We start from the raw sequence: 7,338 nt of genomic DNA, 5'->3' as shown, positions 1-7,338 counted from the left end.
CATAGATAAATAGGAAAAAAGAAGTATTCAACAAGAATTTGGTGCAACTTCTGAGGGGATACAATGAGAAGCATCCAAAGTATGTATGTGTATGTATGTATGTATGTATGTATATATATATATATATATATATATATATATATATATATATATATATATATATATATATATATATATATATATATATATATATATATATATATATATATATATATATATATATATATATAGATATATATATATATATATATATCATTCTTACAACAAAGAAGTCCACACTTCTACAGGAAAGTCCCCATTCGAAACTTGATTTGGATATTTTCCACTTTCACATTTGGGCATTACATGTGGGAAGCAAAAAGGTGTGAGGGAAGATATTACAGGAGATGCCTTGAGGGATGATTTTTTTTTTAAAGATTAGGAAGATCCATATACAGTTACAAGGTACACTATATAAATCATGAGAGAAATATAAGGCTCGACGTGATCAACATAGAATAAATAAAACGTTAAATGTGGGAGATAGAGTATAGCTATAGTTGAACAAGGAAACAATATAGGGGAAGGGTAAGAAAATCAAAGCTCTAAGGTTTGGTCCCTTCAAGGTACCAAAACAGGTGGGTGATAATGCATATTAACTCAATTTATCACCATACATGTGCATTTACTCAATTGTTAATGTAAACAATTTCAAACTCTATGAGCCTCCCATGCTAGATCAAGAAGAGGAACAAGTCCTACATTTTGTGGAGGATTGGCACCAAATTCTTAGGAAAAAATGACATAAGATACATTTTTTAGAAGAGGTCTATAACTATAGGTTAGTGGTAGCATGACTTGTGGTAGGTTGGGTTGAAAGGATAACCTCTAGGGAATGCTAAATGGTACACCAGAGAAACGTTTGAGGAAAAGTTTCCTCGTCTCATTCAGTAGAATATTTTGGGGACCAAAGTCCTACTAAAATGGGGAGGTGTGGTCTGGATTACATCATTATCTTTTTTTCATCCATCTCAATGCTTTTAGAGTGGAAAAAGTGGAGTAATTAACTCACAATACCCTTTTTACTTGTGGGACATAGTTTGGAAAATTATGTCTGAAACCTTCCAAGAGAATTTTGACGCATCAAACGATGCTATTTGGGGGTAAAAATTTTCCGCTATAATGGAGCACATTTTTTCTTACTATACAGACATAGACCTTTCCAACAATTCAAGAATCGCATCAACCAGATTTTGTATGAAAAATATATGCCACTCAGAAGTTGACCTTCTTGTTTTCAACATCATAATTTGAGAGAATGTCAATCCAGCCACCATTATTCTTAAAAAATGGGGCTATCCTTGTATTATGATGTATAAGACTCTAAAAGAGTCTATATTGTAACTTTGGTTATGAGTTGAGGTAGTCAAACCTAACAATTATTGGGCTATTGAGCTGTGTTATAACTGAGCCACTAGGAGGAAAAGGGGTTCCACTATTTTGAGTGCATTTGTTCTATAGTTTAGAAAAAATAGCTGAGAGGGATAGGAGATAGAGAAAGCAAAGAGGATTTGTGAAGTGTAGTAGCCAAAGGCCACATGCCATACTTCTTTGTACTCACAAACATTTTCTAATGAGAGAAAGTGAGTAGACTCAAATCTTGTGTTGAATGTGTGTGTGAGCTTTCATTTCATTGTTCTCTATTTTCTTTATAATTTTTAATTCGCTTGCATGCACTATTAATAATATAAAAAAATTAAGAAATCAAAAAATAAATAAAACTGTAATATTGTAGAATTTCATATTTTAAATATAATTTTATTAGATTTGTTGTGACGAATTGTCCAATGGAATATCCACGATGATTTATGGATCAATCCTTGGAAAGTTTTATACGTTATTTTATTGTCTTGACATGTAGACGATATTTTATTTCCTCTTTGGTGGCTTGGAATCTTAACATGTAGATGATATTCAATTTCCTCTTTAAGTGTTTTCTTCGTTGAGAAGGTGTTTTTATGATTTCCTTTCTACAGTGAACTTAGAAAAAGTACAATAATTAATTTATTATGGACAATTAGGCCAAAGATCAAAGGATAAATAGTAAAAATATTTTAATGACTTACATATGACCTCAACTATGTATCTCAAGTGAGCCTTAGGATTTAATCCTAGCCATTTATCAGTTAAGAGATGAGGGTTAGGAATTTTCACTTAAAAAATTATAAAATAGGCCTAAGGGAGAGGTGTAGACACATAGTAGTTTGATTTTATCAAGAGAAAGAAGCTCGGTTAGATCAAAGAGAAGTGACAAGAATTGCATCAAGGAATTTAATTAGGAGATATTTCAGAGAAGTTGAAGCTAGGAAAGGGAGAGGTCAAGTTAGCTAAAGAGGAGGGACGAATTATTGGAGGGAGGCCGAAACATCTAGAGGTAGATTTTATAAAGTGTGCAAGGGAAATATGAGAGAAAAGAGAGGGGGAAAATTGCTGGTGAGGGAGGCTAAATGCCCTAGAGGTCGAGTTTCTTAAGTAGTGTTAATTTCCTCAAGGCTAAGTTTTCCTAGTGGGGTCAAGTTCTAGGTTCCCAACAATTGTATTTTTTTTGTATTCTTTGTGGGTATAGACTAAAATTTTAAAAAGAAATTTAATATGAAGGAAAAATTCTTTTGGAACAAATTTTCTATTCTAGTATGAATTATTTCTCCATTTTATTTCCACTGCATTTTATTTTCGAAGTTAATATACTAGTGATATTTTTATCAACAATTTAATAAATATTTGACATAATATTTTCTATTTTTTTAGTAAATTGTTGAAGTAGATTAAATCAAATATAATATAAAATAGTTTAACATGGTATAGGAGATATACAAAATCTGTGGGGGGTATAATATATCACAATGTTTTTAGAGAAACAAATTATTTTTTGCATCAGAATTCTATTTTGCTGTGAGGGTTTTCGAGTTAAAGTTGATATGATAATATGGTATCAACAAGTCTAAGGTGTGAAGATAGGTAGAAAGGGTTTATAAATTTTAGTCCATGGAAGGAGAGAGTCATTGTGGTTTTAATGGTAAATGGTTTGTGCAAAATTAAAAGCCAAGAGATTCAAGTTCCTTAGTCTGCTACCTAAGCAACTAAACATAATATAAAAGACATAAGATCTAGGTGCATAACTCTGGATGTTGTTAAGGATCACACAATATCTCACATAAAAAAGAAGGATTCAACCTAAAAAATGTCGATGGCCTTGATAAAGTTGTACTAGAGTAACAAACAAGATAGAAAGATGGTCTTAAGGAAAAAGTTGAATTACATGAACAGATCTAAGACTATGGCCTCATACATCATAAGGATTCAATAGGTTCTTGATGAAATTTAAGCTATTGGGGAAGAGGTGGATGAGATGGATATTATCAAAGTAGCATTGAAATGGTGTATGAAGAAATGGGCTACATTTGTGATAGGTATCCTAGCTAGATATAAGCTTCTATATTGGGCCAGTTTGTGGGACAATTTCACCCAAAAGGAGATTTGAGAGGAATCCATAACTGGTGGATAGCACAAAGGTGGATATGAGGAGAACCTTTGTCTTATTAGGTAAGAAAATAATTCCAAGGGTAAAACCAAGCATAACAATAGTGAAGGAGCACCTTCACATGGGAAGAAAGACATGAGTAAATTCAAGCATATTCCATAAGTTTTTCTATTAAAGATGCTAGAAATTGTGCAAAAATAAGAAAGGAAATGGGAAGATAGAAAAATTTGCATCAAATAGATGGATGAGTTGGAAAAAAAATTGGAGAAGGAATTTATTCTAGTATCCTATCTTTCTGGAACCATTACAAGAGTGGTGTCATTTGTGGATAGTGGAACACCTCATCACATGATGGGATCTCTTGACATCTTCACCAATAAGGCCAAGGAGCACAAATATCTACATGTCAAGCTTGGTGACAACACCAGGTATGTAGTGGAGGGCATTGGAAGCATACATTTCTAGCTAGACTCAAGGAGTCTTATGGAGTTAATGGAGTTAATGGAGTTAATGAATGTACCCAGGTTAAAAAATAAGTTTCTCCCATTTTGGCCATGGAAGGAAGAGGGATTGAGGTCAGTTTCATTGGAGGTAAGGTAGATGTCAGGCCTAAAGGGATTGATCCTAGAATGAGGTGAGTTATAGGAAATAGAGAGAGTAACTTGTATCTATTGAGAGGATAATTAGTGGAATCCCTAGTACATAGTAGTGATAACTAGAATGAGATTTGGCACAAGAGGATGTGACATTTGTATTATAGGGATCTATCACTTTTACGGGAGATGGTCACTAGTCTTTTGGAGTTAAGTATATAGAATAATGGTGTCTATAAGGGATTTTTACTTGGAAAGTAGACCAAGAAAACATTTTCTACCAGTGAGACTAGGTCCAAGAGTGTGTTGGGTTTGGTGCATTCTGACATCTATGGTCTTCTGTTAGTGAATTATATCTTAGGGATCAATTGTTTTATGATATTCATAGATGACTATTCCAAGAGGACACAATTTTACTTCCTGGAATGAGGCTTGTATTAAGTTTCAAGAGTTCAAAGATATTGTGGAAAACCAATTTGGGAAGAATATCAAGGTCCTAAGATCAAACAATGGGGAGGATTATACCTCCAACAAGTTTAGGATTTATATAAAGAACTAAGAAACAAGAAAGAACTTGATATTCTCTAAAACCCATAGAAAAAATGGAGTGGTAGAGAGGAAGAATATGAGTATATTCAAAGCATCCAAGGACATGATACATGATTACGATATTCCTATGTTGATGTGGGCAAAGGCAAGTAATACGTTTGTATACTTGGAAAATAGGAGTCCTTACAACAAAGTTGAAGACATGACTCGTAAGAACGATTTAAAGGAGTAAGACTAGAGGTGAGTCATATGTGCATATTTAGTAGTCTAGTGTATGTACAGATTCCTTCAAAGAAGAGGACTAAATTATATCCTTTATAAGAGGGCCATTTGTTTTATAAATAGTGATACTTCAAAAGCCTATAGGGTCTATATTCTAGGAAAGTGGAAGTTAGTTGTTGAGAGTGATGTTAGATTGAAGGAGGGTAGGAACTTTACGAGGTCACATGGGGTAGATGCAACAATGGAAAAGGATCAAAAGTGAGAGGCTCTAAAGGTTGAGTAGGGACCAACAACACCAGTAGTAGGGCCACAAACTTCATATCAGGAGGAAGGGTGAGAGGTTACTTGAAGCTCTGTCAAGAGGACGTCAAGTGATCTTAATATTAAGGGCTAAGATCAAGGAGCCATGAAGGTAGAAAGGGGAGGAGAGGGAGCATACATATCTAACCTAAAACCCTTATTAGAAAAGCATTAAACAAAAAACACATGATAATTACCTAACAACATATGAAAGAAACTCATTATTTATTAAATGGAGAAAATCTTTCCACTACATTGTGGTCAACAAATATTCCCTTTTACGGGGTGAGGCCCATTATTTGTAGTATTTTCAGTGCCTTCTTGAGTTACAATATCATGGTTAAATACCATGGGTCGATACTATAGGTGGGTGCCACTTTCCATTCAGATCAATCCTCTCCCCATATGAAGCAATGGTCCTCATTCTCTGAAGTTCTCTCCTAAGAAGCTTTTGTTGAATATGATAAAAATGAAGAGAAGGGTTTTGCATGGTTGATCCCTAATCATGGGTTTGTGGATGACTGAAAACTAAGTGTTGTTAAAGAAAATTGTTTTGTGCAATTGATTGATAATCATGGATTTTTGGATGACACATAACCATGATGAACGAATGTCCAAGGATAGAGTTACCTTATAATTCTTGTGGGATAACTATGATACTTACAATGTATGACCTAGAAAATGGACTTTGATGACAATGGTTTTGTGTGGTTAACCCATAATCATTGGTTTGTGGGTGATCAATAACCATGAAAAATGAAGGTTTGAGGATAGAGATACCCGCTTGTGGGCCAGCTGTGATACTAATAGTGAATGGCCTAGAAAATGGGCTTCAAGATATTTTTCTTGCAAGTATACCAAGATATGGTGGAAATATGGTGGCCTATATACAGGATTATCTTTGAAAATTCTCACTATCCATTGATATATTGTAAATATTTCCTCCAACTACTCAAGTATTCTTATTTCCATTATTGTGATTCAATAGGAGAATGATTCAAATGAATGTGCAATTCCAGTAACTTCTAAGCCTGGTGCCTCATAAGAACCATGTACCTTCTCCATAGAATATCCATTATTTCCATTTCCATAAAAAAAATATGATGAATTCTTGTCAAACTTCTAATCCTTAATTGATGCTTTTGTCTTTTCTATAGAATCACCAATGGGAAATTGATTCATGGCTTGCCCATCCTTTATCTTCAACTAGTTATACATTACCACACCACAAAGAGAAATAACATATCTAATGATGTTGAAGCCTCTGATTGTCGACTCTAGGAATATTATTGTTGAAAGAGAAATCAATATCCAATCCTTTAGAACACTAGCCACTTTAATAGTAATTTCTCTAGTTATACCAATTATGAGAAAAATGGAGAAGCTTAGTGCTAATTCACAAAGAGAATTTGACAAAATAAATCCAAAAATCGAACTATAACTGTTGAACCTCCATTGTTGGGTTCTCTAACAAATACCAAGGGACAAAAATAAATAGGAAACTACAAGGCACTATGTAATATGAACTAGTGATTGGATTTAAGTTCAACCCCTTAGACTTGAGTTAATACCAAGAAAAGAGCTTCAACAAATATGTTTGTAACCTGGTAAACCATTCCAGCTATGTTGAAATGAATCTTTCCATATAAAGAAAGTTGCAACTGCAATCTAGGCTTTGAACATTTGAATGAAGGTCACTGAAATATGAAGATATGCAATATTTCCAAACTAGGGACTTGATGAAAATAAAATATTGATTGGAACAACACAAGTTGCATATATTGCAAATGTCACCTTCACAAAAACAACACATCCATCATCAAGGATGGCTTTGTAAGCAAACCCAAATCTCCCCTTCTCTAATATCTTGGTCAATTCCCTTAGATGATACCCCAAATCAAACTTATCTTTCCTATCAAAGAACAAAATCTTACTCCTCTCCATCTCTAGAATTTGTGCGCCACCAAATAAATATGACTCTTTTCTATGTTTTGGTACCTCATTAATTCCAAGTCAAAAGCCTCTTCTATCCACTCCTCATGAACCACACATTGTACCCATCTTGAAAAATCGATGCCCTCATCATTGAGGGAGGCTTGGTTGGGATCCTTGCTTGTGAGAATCTTCGAGAGTAGAAAACCAAAGATGTAGACA

At 33.9% G+C, this 7,338-nt stretch overlaps 1 pseudogene; it reads right to left on the bottom strand.

Annotated features, from left to right (window-relative positions):
* Positions 1-6,306: 6,306 nt before the first annotated feature.
* On the bottom strand, positions 6,307-7,128 carry LOC149144000 (putative sugar phosphate/phosphate translocator At3g17430 pseudogene; annotated as a pseudogene).
* Between the last annotated feature and the right edge of the window lie 210 nt (positions 7,129-7,338).

This window comes from Pinus tabuliformis, chromosome X (assembly GCF_031772625.1).
Source record: "Pinus tabuliformis cultivar Carrire ecotype Pingquan chromosome X, CPIR1, whole genome shotgun sequence".
Lineage (NCBI taxonomy): Eukaryota > Viridiplantae > Streptophyta > Pinopsida > Pinales > Pinaceae > Pinus > Pinus tabuliformis.
The sequence above is the reverse complement of the archived record's forward strand: the minus strand, read 5'-3'. Positions and strand labels throughout refer to the sequence as shown.